The sequence below is a fragment of the Castor canadensis genome, chromosome 10 (genome assembly GCF_047511655.1).
Source record: "Castor canadensis chromosome 10, mCasCan1.hap1v2, whole genome shotgun sequence".
Classification (NCBI taxonomy): domain Eukaryota; kingdom Metazoa; phylum Chordata; class Mammalia; order Rodentia; family Castoridae; genus Castor; species Castor canadensis.
This window is the reverse complement of record NC_133395.1, coordinates 89426661-89439067: the sequence shown is the minus strand read 5'-3', so window position 1 is coordinate 89439067 and position 12407 is coordinate 89426661. Positions and strand designations below refer to the sequence as shown.

General features: G+C 67.3%; 6 non-coding genes across 6 annotated transcripts; all 6 read right to left on the bottom strand.

Annotated features, from left to right (window-relative positions):
• Positions 1–234: 234 nt before the first annotated feature.
• Positions 235–353, bottom strand: LOC141412711 (5S ribosomal RNA). Its single transcript, XR_012437553.1, has one exon. It is a non-coding gene; the product is annotated as a 5S ribosomal RNA (ribosomal RNA).
• A 2143-nt stretch (positions 354–2496) lies between these two features.
• Positions 2497–2615, bottom strand: LOC141413011 (5S ribosomal RNA). Its single transcript, XR_012437853.1, has one exon. It is a non-coding gene; the product is annotated as a 5S ribosomal RNA (ribosomal RNA).
• A 2151-nt stretch (positions 2616–4766) lies between these two features.
• Positions 4767–4885, bottom strand: LOC141412733 (5S ribosomal RNA). Its single transcript, XR_012437575.1, has one exon. It is a non-coding gene; the product is annotated as a 5S ribosomal RNA (ribosomal RNA).
• Positions 4886–7027: 2142 nt separating this feature from the next.
• On the bottom strand, positions 7028–7146 carry LOC141412701 (5S ribosomal RNA). Its single transcript, XR_012437543.1, has one exon. It is a non-coding gene; the product is annotated as a 5S ribosomal RNA (ribosomal RNA).
• A 2145-nt stretch (positions 7147–9291) lies between these two features.
• Positions 9292–9410, bottom strand: LOC141412219 (5S ribosomal RNA). The gene has a single exon (XR_012437057.1). It is a non-coding gene; the product is annotated as a 5S ribosomal RNA (ribosomal RNA).
• A 2162-nt stretch (positions 9411–11572) lies between these two features.
• LOC141412989 (5S ribosomal RNA) lies at positions 11573–11691 on the bottom strand. Its single transcript, XR_012437831.1, has one exon. It is a non-coding gene; the product is annotated as a 5S ribosomal RNA (ribosomal RNA).
• Between the last annotated feature and the right edge of the window lie 716 nt (positions 11692–12407).

The following is a 12407-nucleotide window of genomic DNA, read 5'->3' as shown; positions in this document are numbered from 1 at the left end:
ACCCGTGTCGCGGGCGTGCGCCCCAGGAGAGTGTGGGGGGGGAGATGATTCGGGGACGTAGCTGTGAGGATTCGGTGTGCGTGGGTCTGGCGGGTGGCCCGGACGGGGTCGGGGTCGTGGTCACGGTGGGTCGTTGTGGTGGTGGTGGTGGTGGTGCTGGGGGTGGTGGTGGTGGGGGGGGGTGGTGGCGAAGTCCCCGAAGACAAAAGGAGCAGCGAGGGAGGGAGGAGCAAAAGCCTACAGCACCCGGTATTCCCAGGCGGTCTCCCATCCAAGTACTAACCAGGCCCGACCCTGCTTAGCTTCCGACATCAGATGAGATCGGGCGCGTTCAGGGTGGTATGGCCGTAGACGCTAGCCGCCGCCTCCGGGAGCCCCAAGAGCCTGCCGAGGGCCCCGGCGTGCGTCTCCACGCTGCTCTCCTGGCACGGCTGGGAGACCGGGTGGGGGCTGGCAGCCCGGGGCCAGCGGCCAGAGGCCCCGCGCGCCTGCTCGGGCAGCCGGTCTCGCCCAGGTGGCCGCTGGGTGGCTTTCTTCCCGAGGTGTCCTGCTGCCAGGACGAGGGTCAAGTTTTCTCGGGGGAAAATTTCTCAGTGCTCTCGGGCGCTTGTTCTTCTGGGAATGTTCACTGCTGTGGCCAAGGCGGGGGACGCACAGCTCGGGCCAGGGCAAGCAGCCGCCCTCCTCCGTCGCCTCCTGGAGCCGTATCCTTGGGTGGGTGCGTGGCTCCCAGCGGAGGTCTCGGGGACCCTTCCGGTCCTCTTCGTCCGGAAAGCGCCACTGCCCCTCCAGCCCATCAGGAAAACGGCAGCCGCGCCCTTCGCCGACCCGCTCCGCCCTCCTCCACACTCAGGGCCTGGGGCTGCGGGGCTGAATCGTGAGGCTTTCCAGCCCAGGACTTCACCTCTTGCCCCTTTCACACCCGGGATCTTGGGAAGAAGAAACAAAAATAAACACAGCCAAAGCCATCTCCTCCGACCCGGGGCCCCTCCACATCACTTCCGATCCCGGGTTCCTGCCGGCATCCCGGGGCGTTTCTCCCAGGCAGGCCTTCACGGCCACTACACGGGGCTGAGCACTCGAGTCCTCGGGCATCACGGGGCCGGCGGCCACGCCAAGCACGCACGACTCCCGGGTCTCTTCTGCTCCTGGGTGCCCTGGGCCTCTTCCCTGTGCCGCTGCTGGGTCTTGTGCCCCTGCTTGGCCTCCTTCAGACCCGGCCCCGTGCTACGCGGCCACGTGCTACAGGATCGTGCCAGCAGAACTGGCCCTGGCTGAGCCCCGTACCCACCCTCCTGCCATCCCTGGCCCTGCTAGCAAATGGCAGAGATCCTCTGGCCTCCGAGCCCAGACAAAAATCCTGATGCAGTTGGCCGAGGGGCCGCAAACCAAGGCTTCGCTTGTTCCCGCTCAGGCCCCAGCCATACCCTCTTGTCCTTCAGCTGCTCGTGTGTGGGGTGGGGGAGAGGAGGGTGCGTCCCCGTGCCTGCGTGCGTGGTCTGGGTGTCTCTGCGTGCTGTGTGTGTGTGTGTGTGTGTGTGTTAGATGCCGGCCTGGTGTAGGTGGGGAAGAGCAAGCCCTCACGCACAGAGCCCCATCACACACTGGGGCCGGGCCGAGGGGGTCAATCTGCTCGGCCTGATTGCGTTGGGCATACATTGCAGAAGGTGGGTTTTCCAAGGCGGAGCAGAGGGTCCCGGCACCTGAGGTTGTCCACGGGGAGAAAGTCTGTTCCACGGGGGCAAGCGGTCCCTTCCGTCGTGCCCAAGGCCATGTGACCCCAAAGGCCAGGTGGCCCCGGTCCTTGAGCTGACTGAGGAGTGCTTTGAGACCCGGAGGGTGGCACAGGCGACTGGGTGCCAGCGGCGGCCCTACCTCCCTTTGAGCGGGACGGGGAGCTGCCGCTGGCATCCGGAGCTCTGGCGGCCTGCGCCCTCTGTCCCTGTGACCGCAGGCTCTGCCGTGGGAGGCGGGATCCCACGTAGAGGTCGCGCGCTGGCTGCCCTGTCTTGGGTTGAGCGACCGAGCGTGACGTGGAGCAGCACCCGACTGAGGCTCCCTGCTTCCCTGTCCCCTGGCGTCTTGCCCTGGACCCAGTGCACCACCTTGTGGCGAGCCCAGGTGTGGCGCGTCCCGCTGTGGGGCCCGCTGGGGTGCAGGACCCACTTTCTCATGGCTTCCGCACGTCCCTCCCCGCCCGCCTGGAGGGCAGTTGGGGAGCGGTCCCCAACGTGGCCTGGGACCAACCTCGCTGGTGACCCGTGTCGCGGGCGTGCGCCCCAGGAGAGTGTGGGGAGGGGAGAGGATTCGGGGACGAAGCTGTGAGGATTCGGTGTGCGTGGGTCTGGCGGGTGGCCCGGACGGGGTCGGGGTCGTGGTCACGGTGGGTCGTTGTGGTGGTGGTGGTGGTGGTGGTGCTGGGGGTGGTGGTGGTGGGGGGGGGGTGGTGGCGAAGTCCCCGAAGACAAAAGGAGCAGCGAGGGAGGGAGGAGCAAAAGCCTACAGCACCCGGTATTCCCAGGCGGTCTCGCATCTAAGTACTAACCAGGCCCGACCCTGCTTAGCTTCTGAGATCAGACGAGATCGGGCGCGTTCAGGGTGGTATGGCCGTAGACGCTAGCCGCCGCCTCCGGGAGCCCCAAGAGCCTGCCGAGGGCCCCGGCGTGCGTCTCCACGCTGCTCTTCTGGCACGGCTGGGAGTCCGGGTGGGGGCTGGAAGCCCGGGGCCAGCGGCCAGAGGCCCCGTGCGCCTGCTCGGGCAGCCGGTCTCACCCAGGTGGCCGCTGGGTGGCTTTCTTCCCGAGGTGTCCTGCTGCCAGGACGAGGGTCAAGTTTTCTCGGGGGAAAATTTCTCAGTGCTCTCGGGCGCTTGTTCTTCTGGGAATGTCCACTGCTGTGGCCAAGGCGGGGGACGCACAGCTCGGGCCAGGGCAAGCAGCCGCCCTCCTCCGTCGCCTCCTGGAGCCGTATCCTTGGGTGGGTGCGTGGCTCCCAGCGGAGGTCTCGGGGACCCTTCCGGTCCTCTTCGTCCGGAAAGCGCCACTGCCCCTCCAGCCCATCAGGAAAACGGCAGCCGCGCCCTTCGCCGACCCGCTCCGCCCTCCTCCACACTCAGGGCCTGGGGCTGCGGGGCTGAATCGTGAGGCTTTCCAGCCCAGGACTTCACCTCTTGCCCCTTTCACACCCGGGATCTTGGAAGAAGAAACAAAACCAAACACAGCCAAAGCCATCTCCTCCGACCCGGGGCCCCTCCACATCCCTTCCGATCCCGGGTTCCTGCCGGCCTCCCGGGGCGTTTCTCCCAGGCAGGCCTTCGCGGCCACTACACGGGGCTGAGCACTCGAGTCCTCGGGCGTCACGGGGCCCGCGGCCACGCCAAGCACGCACGACTCCCGGGTCTCGTCTGCTCCTGGGTGCCCTGGGCCTCTTCCCTGTGCCGCTGCTGGGTCTTGTGCCCCTGCTTGGCCTCCTTCAGACCCGGCCCCGTGCTACGCGGCCACGTGCTACAGGATCGTGCCAGCAGAACTGGCCCTGGCTGAGCCCCGTACCCACCCTCCTGCCATCCCTGGCCCTGCTAGCAAATGGCAGAGATCCTCTGGCCTCCGAGCCCAGACAAAAATCCTGATGCAGTTGGCCGAGGGGCCGCAAACCAAGGCTTCGCTTGTTCCCGCTCAGGCCCCAGCCATACCCTCTTGTCCTTCGGCTGCTCGTGTGTGGGGTGGGGGAGAGGAGGGTGCGTCCCCGTGCGTGCGTGCGTGGTCTGGGTGTCTCTGCGTGGTGTGTGTGTGTGTGTGTGTGTGTGTGTGTGTGTGTGTTAGATGCCGTGCCTGGTGTAGGTGGGGAAGAGCAAGCCCTCACGCACAGAGCCCCATCACACACTGGGGCCGGGCCGAGGGGGTCAATCTGCTCGGCCTGATTGCGTTGGGCATACATTGCAGAAGGTGGGTTTTCCAAGGCGGAGCAGAGGGTCCCGGCACCTGAGGTTGTCCACGGGGAGAATGTCTGTTCCACGGGGGCAAGCGGTCGCTTCCGTCGTGCCCAAGCCCATGTGACCCCGAAGGCCAGGTGGCCCCGGTCCTTGAGCTGACTGAGGAGTGCTTTGAGACCCGGAGGGTGGCACAGGCGACTGGGCGCCAGCGGCGGCCCTCCCTCCCTTTGAGCGGGACGGGGAGCTGCCGCTGGCATCCGGAGCTCTGGCGGCCTGCGCCCTCTGTCCCTGTGACCGCAGGCTCTGCCGTGGGAGGCGGGATCCCACGTAGAGGTCGCGCGCTGGCTGCCCTGTCTTGGGTTGAGCGACGGAGCGCGACGTGGAGCAGCACCCGACTGAGGCTCCCTGCTTCTCTGTCCCCTGGCATCTTGCCCTGGACCCAGTGCACCACCTTGTGGCGAGCCCAGGTGTGGCGCGTCCCGCTGTGTCGCCCGCTGTGGTGCAGGACCCACTTTCTCATGGCTTCCGCACGTCCCTCCCCGCCCGCCTGGAGGGCAGTTGGGGAGCGGTCCCCAACGTGGCCTGGGACCAACCTCGCTGGTGACCCGTGTCGCGGGCGCACGCCCCAGGAGAGTGTGGGGAGGGGAGAGGATTCGGGGACGTAGCTGTGAGGATTCGGTGTGCGTGGGTCTGGCGGGTGGCCCAGACGGGGTCGGGGTCGTGGTCACGGTGGGTCGTTGTGGTGGTGGTGGTGGTGGTGCTGGGGGTGGTGGTGGTGGGGGGGGGTGGTGGCGAAGTCCCCGAAGACAAAAGGAGCAGCGAGGGAGGGAAGAGCAAAAGCCTACAGCACCCGGTATTCCCAGGCGGTCTCCCAGACAAGTACTAACCAGGCCCGACCCTGCTTAGCTTCCGAGATCAGACGAGATCGGGCGCGTTCAGGGTGGTATGGCCGTAGACGCTAGCCGCCGCCTCCGGGAGCCCCAAGAGCCTGCCGAGGGCCCCGGCGTGCATCTCCACGCTGCTCTCCTGGCACGGCTGGGAGTCCGGGTGGGGGCTGGCAGCCCGGGGCCAGCGGCCAGAGGCCCCGCGCGCCTGCTCGGGCAGCCGGTCTCGCCCAGGTGGCCGCTGGGTGGCTTTCTTCCCGAGGTGTCCTGCTGCCAGGACGAGGGTCAAGTTTTCTCGGGGGAAAATTTCTCAGTGCTCTCGGGCGCTTGTTCTTCTGGGAATGTCCACTGCTGTGGCCAAGGCGGGGGACGCACAGCTCAGGCCAGGGCAAGCAGCCGCCCTCCTCCGTCGCCTCCTGGAGCCGTATCCTTGGGTGGGTGCGTGGCTCCCAGCGGAGGTCTCGGGGACCCTTCCGGTCCTCTTCGTCCGGAAAGCGCCACTGCCCCTTCAGCCCATCAGGAAAACGGCAGCCGCGCCCTTCGCCGACCCGCTCCGCCCTCCTCCACACTCAGGGCCTGGGGCTGCGGGGCTGAATCGTGAGGCTTTCCAGCCCAGGACTTCACCTCTGGCCCCTTTCACACCCGGGATCTTGGGAAGAAGAAACAAAACCAAACACAGCCAAAGCCATCTCCTCCGACCCGGGGCCCCTCCACATCCCTTCCGATCCCGGGTTCCTGCCGGCCTCCCGGGGCGTTTCTCCCAGGCAGGCCTTCGCGGCCACTACACGGGGCTGAGCACTCGAGTCCTCGGGCGTCACGGGGCCCGCGGCCACGCCAAGCACGCACGACTCCCGGGTCTCGTCTGCTCCTGGGTGCCCTGGGCCTCTTCCCTGTGCCGCTGCTGGGTCTTGTGCCCCTGCTTGGCCTCCTTCAGACCCGACCCCGTGCTACGCGGCCACGTGCTACAGGATCGTGCCAGCAGAACTGGCCCTGGCTGAGCCCCGTACCCACCCTCCTGCCATCCCTTGCCCTGCTAGCAAATGGCAGAGATCCTCTGGCCTCCGAGCCCAGACAAAAATCCTGATGCAGTTGGCCGAGGGGCCGCAAACCAAGGCTTCGCTTGTTCCCGCTCAGGCCCCAGCCATACCCTCTTGTCCTTCGGCTGCTCGTGTGTGGGGTGGGGGAGAGGAGGGTGCGTCCCCGTGCGTGCGTGCGTGGTCTGGGTGTCTCTGCGTGGTGTGTGTGTGTGTGTGTGTGTGTGTTAGATGCCGTGCCTGGTGTAGGTGGGGAAGAGCAAGCCCTCACGCACAGAGCCCCATCACACACTGGGGCCGGGCCGAGGGGGTCAATCTGCTCGGCCTGATTGCGTTGGGCATACATTGCAGAAGGTGGGTTTTCCAAGGCGGAGCAGAGGGTCCCGGCACCTGAGGTTGTCCACGGGGAGAATGTCTGTTCCACGGGGGCAAGCGGTCCCTTCCGTTCGTGCCCAAGCCCATGTGACCCCGAAGGCCAGGTGGCCCCGGTCCTTGAGCTGACTGAGGAGTGCTTTGAGACCCGGAGGGTGGCACAGGCGACTGGGCGCCAGTGGCGGCCCTCCCTCCCTTTGAGCGGGACTGGGAGCTGCCGCTGGCATCAGGAGCTCTGGCGGCCTGCGCCCTCTGTCCCTGTGACCGCAGGCTCTGCCGTGGGAGGCGGGATCCCACGTAGAGGTCGCGTGCTGGCTGCCCTGTCTTGGGTTGAGCGACGGAGCGCGACGTGGAGCAGCACCCGACTGAGGCTCCCTGCTTCTCTGTCCCCTGGCGTCTTGCCCTGGACCCAGTGCACCACCTTGTGGCGAGCCCAGGTGTGGCGCGTCCCGCTGTGGGGCCCGCTGGGGTGCAGGACCCACTTTCTCATGGCTTCCGCACGTCCCTCCCCGCCCGCCTGGAGGGCAGTTGGGGAGCGGTCCCCAACGTGGCCTGGGACCAACCTCGCTGGTGACCCGTGTCGTGGGCGCGCGCCCCAGGAGAGTGTGGGGAGGGGAGAGGATTCGGGGACGTAGCTGTGAGGATTCGGTGTGCGTGGGTCTGGCGGGTGGCCCGGTCGGGGTCGGGGTCGTGGTCACGGTGGGTCGTTGTGGTGGTGGTGGTGGTGTTGCTGGGGGTGGTGGTGGTGGGGGGGGGGTGGTGGCGAAGTCCCCGAAGACAAAAGGAGCAGCGAGGGAGGGAGGAGCAAAAGCCTACAGCACCCGGTATTCCCAGGCGGTCTCCCATCCAAGTACTAACCAGGCCCGACCCTGCTTAGCTTCCGAGATCAGACAAGATCGGGCGCGTTCAGGGTGGTATGGCCGTAGACGTTAGCCGCCGCTTCCGGGAGCCCCAAGAGCCTGCCGAGGGCCCCGGCGTGCGTCTCCACGCTGCTCTCCTGGCACGGCTGGGAGTCCGGGTGGGGGCTGGCAGCCCGGGGCCAGCGGCCAGAGGCCCCGCGCGCCTGCTCGGGCAGCCGGTCGCGCCCAGGTGGCCGCTGGGTGGCTTTCTTCCCGAGGTGTCCTGCTGACAGGACGAGGGTCAAGTTTTCTCGGGGGAAAATTTCTCAGTGCTCTCGGGCGCTTGTTCTTCTGGGAATGTCCACTGCTGTGGCCAAGGCGGGGGACGCACAGCTCGGGCCAGGGCAAGCAGGCGCCCTCCTCCGTCGCCTCCTGGAGCCGTATCCTTGGATGGGTGCGTGGCTCCCAGCGGAGGTCTCGGGGACCCTTCCGGTCCTCTTCGTCCGGAAAGCGCCACTGCCCCTCCAGCCCATCAGGAAAACGGCAGCCGCGCCCTTCGCCGACCCGCTCCGCCCTCCTCCACACTCAGGGCCTGGGGCTGCGGGGCTGAATCGTGAGGCTTTCCAGCCCAGGACTTCACCTCTGGCCCCTTTCACACCCGGGATCTTGGGAAGAAGAAACAAAACCAAACACAGCCAAAGCCATCTCCTCCGACCCGGGGCCCCTCCACATCCCTTCCGATCCCGGGTTCCTGCCGGCCTCCCGGGGCGTTTCTCCCAGGCAGGCCTTCGCGGCCACTACACGGGGCTGAGCACTCGAGTCCTCGGGCGTCACGGGGCCCGCGGCCACGCCAAGCACGCACGACTCCCGGGTCTCGTCTGCTCCTGGGTGCCCTGGGCCTCTTCCCTGTGCCGCTGCTGGGTCTTGTGCCCCTGCTTGGCCTCCTTCAGACCCGGCCCCGTGCTACGCGGCCACGTGCTACAGGATCGTGCCAGCAGAACTGGCCCTGGCTGAGCCCCGTACCCACCCTCCTGCCATCCCTGGCCCTGCTAGCAAATGGCAGAGATCCTCTGGCCTCCGAGCCCAGACAAAAATCCTGATGCAGTTGGCCGAGGGGCCGCAAACCAAGGCTTAGCTTGTTCCCGCTCAGGCCCCAGCCATACCCTCTTGTCCTTCGGCTGCTCGTGTGTGGGGTGGGGGAGAGGAGGGTGCGTCCCCGTGCGTGCGTGCGTGGTCTGGGTGTCTCTGCGTGGTGTGTGTGTGTGTGTGTGTGTGTGTTAGATGCCGTGCCTGGTGTAGGTGGGGAAGAGCAAGCCCTCACGCACAGAGCCCCATCACACACTGGGGCCGGGCCGAGGGGGTCAATCTGCTCGGCCTGATTGCGTTGGGCATACATTGCAGAAGGTGGGTTTTCCAAGGCGGAGCAGAGGGTCCCGGCACCTGAGGTTGTCCACGGGGAGAATGTCTGTTCCACGGGGGCAAGCGGTCCCTTCCGTCGTGCCCAAGCCCATGTGACCCCGAAGGCTTGGTGGCCCCGGTCCTTGAGCTGACTGAGGAGTGCTTTGAGACCCGGAGGGTGTCACAGGCGACTGGGCGCCAGCGGCGGCCCTCCCTCCCTTTGAGCGGGACGGGGAGCTGCCGCTGGCATCCGGAGCTCTGGCGGCCTGCGCCCTCTGTCCCTGTGACCACAGGCTCTGCCGTGGGAGGCGGGATCCCACGTAGAGGTCGCGCGCTGGCTTCCCTGTCTTGGGTTGAGCGACGGAGCGCGACGTGGAGCAGCACCCGACTGAGGCTCCCTGCTTCTCTGTCCCCTGGCGTCTTGCCCTGGACCCAGTGCACCACCTTGTGGCGAGCCCAGGTGTGGCGCGTCCCGCTGTGGGGCCCGCTGGGGTGCAGGACCCACTTTCTCATGGCTTCCGCACGTCCCTCCCCGCCCGCCTGGAGGGCAGTTGGGGAGCGGTCCCCAACGTGGCCTGGGACCAACCTCGCTGGTGACCCGTGTCGCGGGCGCGCGCCCCAGGAGAGTGTGGGGAGGGGAGAGGATTCGGGGACGTAGCTGTGAGGATTCGGTGTGCGTGGGTCTGGCGGGTGGCCCGGACGGGGTCGGGGTCGTGGTTACGGTGGGTCGTTGTGGTGGTGGTGGTGGTGGTGGTGCTGGGGGTGGTGGTGGTGGTGGGGGGGGTGGTGGCGAAGTCCCCGAAGACAAAAGGAGCAGCGAGGGAGGGAGGAGCAAAAGCCTACAGCACCCGGTATTCCCAGGCGGTCTCCCATCCAAGTACTAACCAGGCCCGACCCTGCTTAGCTTCCGAGATCAGACGAGATCGGGCGCGTTCAGGGTGGTATGGCCGTAGACGCTAGCCGCCGCCTCCGGGAGCCCCAAGAGCCTGCCGAGGGCCCCGGCGTGCGTCTCCACGCTGCTCTCCTGGCACGGCTGGGAGTCCGGGTGGGGGCTGGCAGCCCGGGGCCAGCGGCCAGAGGCCCCGCGCGCCTGCTCGGGCAGCCGGTCTCGCCCAGGTGGCCGCTGGGTGGCTTTCTTCCCGAGGTGTCCTGCTGCCAGGACGAGGGTCAAGTTTTCTCGGGGGAAAATTTCTCAGTGCTCTCGGGCGCTTGTTCTTCTGGGAATGTCCACTGCTGTGGCCAAGGCGGGGGATGCACAGCTCGGGCCAGGGCAAGCAGCCGCCCTCCTCTGTCGCCTCCTGGAGCCGTATCCTTGGGTGGGTGCGTGGCTCCCAGCGGAGGTCTCGGGGACCCTTCCGGTCCTCTTCGTCCGGAAAGCGCCACTGCCCCTCCAGCCCATCAGGAAAACGGCAGCCGCGCCCTTCGCCGACCCACTCCGCCCTCCTCCACACTCAGGGCCTGGGGCTGCGGGGCTGAATCGTGAGGCTTTCCAGCCCAGGACTTCACCTCTGGCCCCTTTCACACCCGGGATCTTGGGAAGAAGAAACAAAACCAAACACAGCCAAAGCCATCTCCTCCGACCCGGGGCCCCTCCACATCCCTTCCAATCCCGGGTTCCTGCCGGCCTCCCGGGGCGTTTCTCCCAGGCAGGCCTTCGCGGCCACTACACGGGGCTGAGCACTCGAGTCCTCGGGCGTCACGGGGCCCGCGGCCACGCCAAGCACGCACGACTCCCGGGTCTCGTCTGCTCCTGGGTGCCCTGGGCCTCTTCCCTGTGCCGCTGCTGGGTCTTGTGCCCCTGCTTGGCCTCCTTCAGACCCGGCCCCGTGCTACGCGGCCACGTGCTACAGGATCGTGCCAGCAGAACTGGCCCTGGCTGAGCCGGGTACCCACCCTCCTGCCATCCCTGGCCCTGCTAGCAAATGGCAGAGATCCTCTGGCCTCCGAGCCCAGACAAAAATCCTGATGCAGTTGGCCGAGGGGCCGCAAACCAAGGCTTCGCTTGTTCCCGCTCAGGCCCCAGCCATACCCTCTTGTCCTTCGGCTGCTCGTGTGTGGGGTGGGGGAGAGGAGGGTGCGTCCCCGTGCGTGCGTGCGTGGTCTGGGTGTCTCTGCGTGGTGTGTGTGTGTGTGTGTGTGTGTGTGTGTGTGTGTGTGTGTTAGATGCCGTGCCTGGTGTAGGTGGGGAAGAGCAAGCCCTCACGCACAGAGCCCCATCACACACTGGGGCCGGGCCGAGGGGGTCAATCTGCTCGGCCTGATTGCGTTGGGCATACATTGCAGAAGGTGGGTTTTCCAAGGCGGAGCAGAGGGTCCCGGCACCTGAGGTTGTCCACGGGGAGAATGTCTGTTCCACGGGGGCAAGCGGTCCCTTCCGTCGTGCCCAAGCCCATGTGACCCCGAAGGCCAGGTGGCCCCGGTCCTTGAGCTGACTGAGGAGGGCTTTGAGACCCGGAGGGTGGCACAGGCGACTGGGCGCCAGCGGCGGCCCTCCCTCCCTTTGAGCGGGACGGGGAGCTGCCGCTGGCATCCGGAGCTCTGGCGGCCTGCGCCCTCTGTCCCTGTGACCGCAGGCTCTGCCGTGGGAGGCGGGATCCCACATAGAGGTCGCGCGCTGGCTGCCCTGTCTTGTGTTGAGCGACGGAGCGCGACGTGGAGCAGCACCCGACTGAGGCTCCCTGCTTCTCTGTCCCCTGGCGTCTTGCCCTGCACCCAGTGCACCACCTTGTGGCGAGCCCAGGTGTGGCGTGTCCCGCTGTGGGGCCCGCTGGGGTGCAGGACCCACTTTCTCATGGCTTCCGCACGTCCCTCCCCGCCCGCCTGGAGGGCAGTTGGGGAGCGGTCCCCAACGTGGCCTGGGACCAACCTCGCTGGTGACCCGTGTCGCGGGCGTGCGCCCCAGGAGAGTGTGGGGAGGGGAGAGGATTCGGGGACGAAGCTGTGAGGATTCGGTGCGCGTGGGTCTGGCGGGTGGCCCGGACGGGGTCGGGGTCGTGGTCACGGTGGGTCGTTGTGGTGGTGGTGGTGGTGGTGGTGGTGCTGGGGGTGGTGGTGGTGGGGGGGGGTGGTGGCGAAGTCCCCGAAGACAAAACGAGCAGCGAGGGAGGGAGGAGCAAAAGCCTACAGCCCCCGGTATTCCCAGGCGGTCTCGCATCCAAGTACTAACCAGGCCCGACCCTGCTTAGCTTCCGAGATCAGACGAGATCGGGCGCGTTCAGGGTGGTATGGCCGTAGACGCTAGCCGCCGCCTCCGGGAGCCCCAAGAGCCTGCCGAGGGCCCCGGCGTGCGTCTCCACGCTGCTCTCCTGGCACGGCTGGGAGTCCGGGTGGGGGCTGGCAGCCCGGAGCCAGCGGCCAGAGGCCCCGCGCGCCTGCTCGGGCAGCCGGTCTCGCCCAGGTGGCCGCTGGGTGGCTTTCTTCCCGAGGTGTCCTGCTGCCAGGAAGAGGGTCAAGTTTTCTTGGGGGAAAATTTCTCAGTGCCCTCGGGCGCTTGTTCTTCTGGGAATGTTCACTGCTGTGGCCAAGGCGGGGGACGCACAGCTCGGGCCAGGGCAAGCAGCCGCCCTCCTCCGTCGCCTCCTGGAGCCGTATCCTTGGGTGGGTGCGTGGCTCCCAGCGGAGGTCTTGGGGACCCTTCCGGTCCTCTTCGTCCGGAAAGCGCCACTGCCCCTCCAGCCCATCAGGAAAACGGCAGCCGCGCCCTTCGCCGACCCGCTCCGCCCTCCTCCACACTCAGGGCCTGGGGCTGCGGGGCTGAATCGTGAGGCTTTTCAGCCCAGGACTTCACCTCTGGCCCCTTTCACACCCGGGATCTTGGGAAGAAGAAACAAAACCAAACACAGCCAAAGCCATCTCCTCCGACCCGGGGCCCCTCCACATCCCTTCCGATCACGGGTTCCTGCCGGCCTCCCGGGGCGTTTCTCCCAGGCAGGCTTTCGCGGCCACTACACGG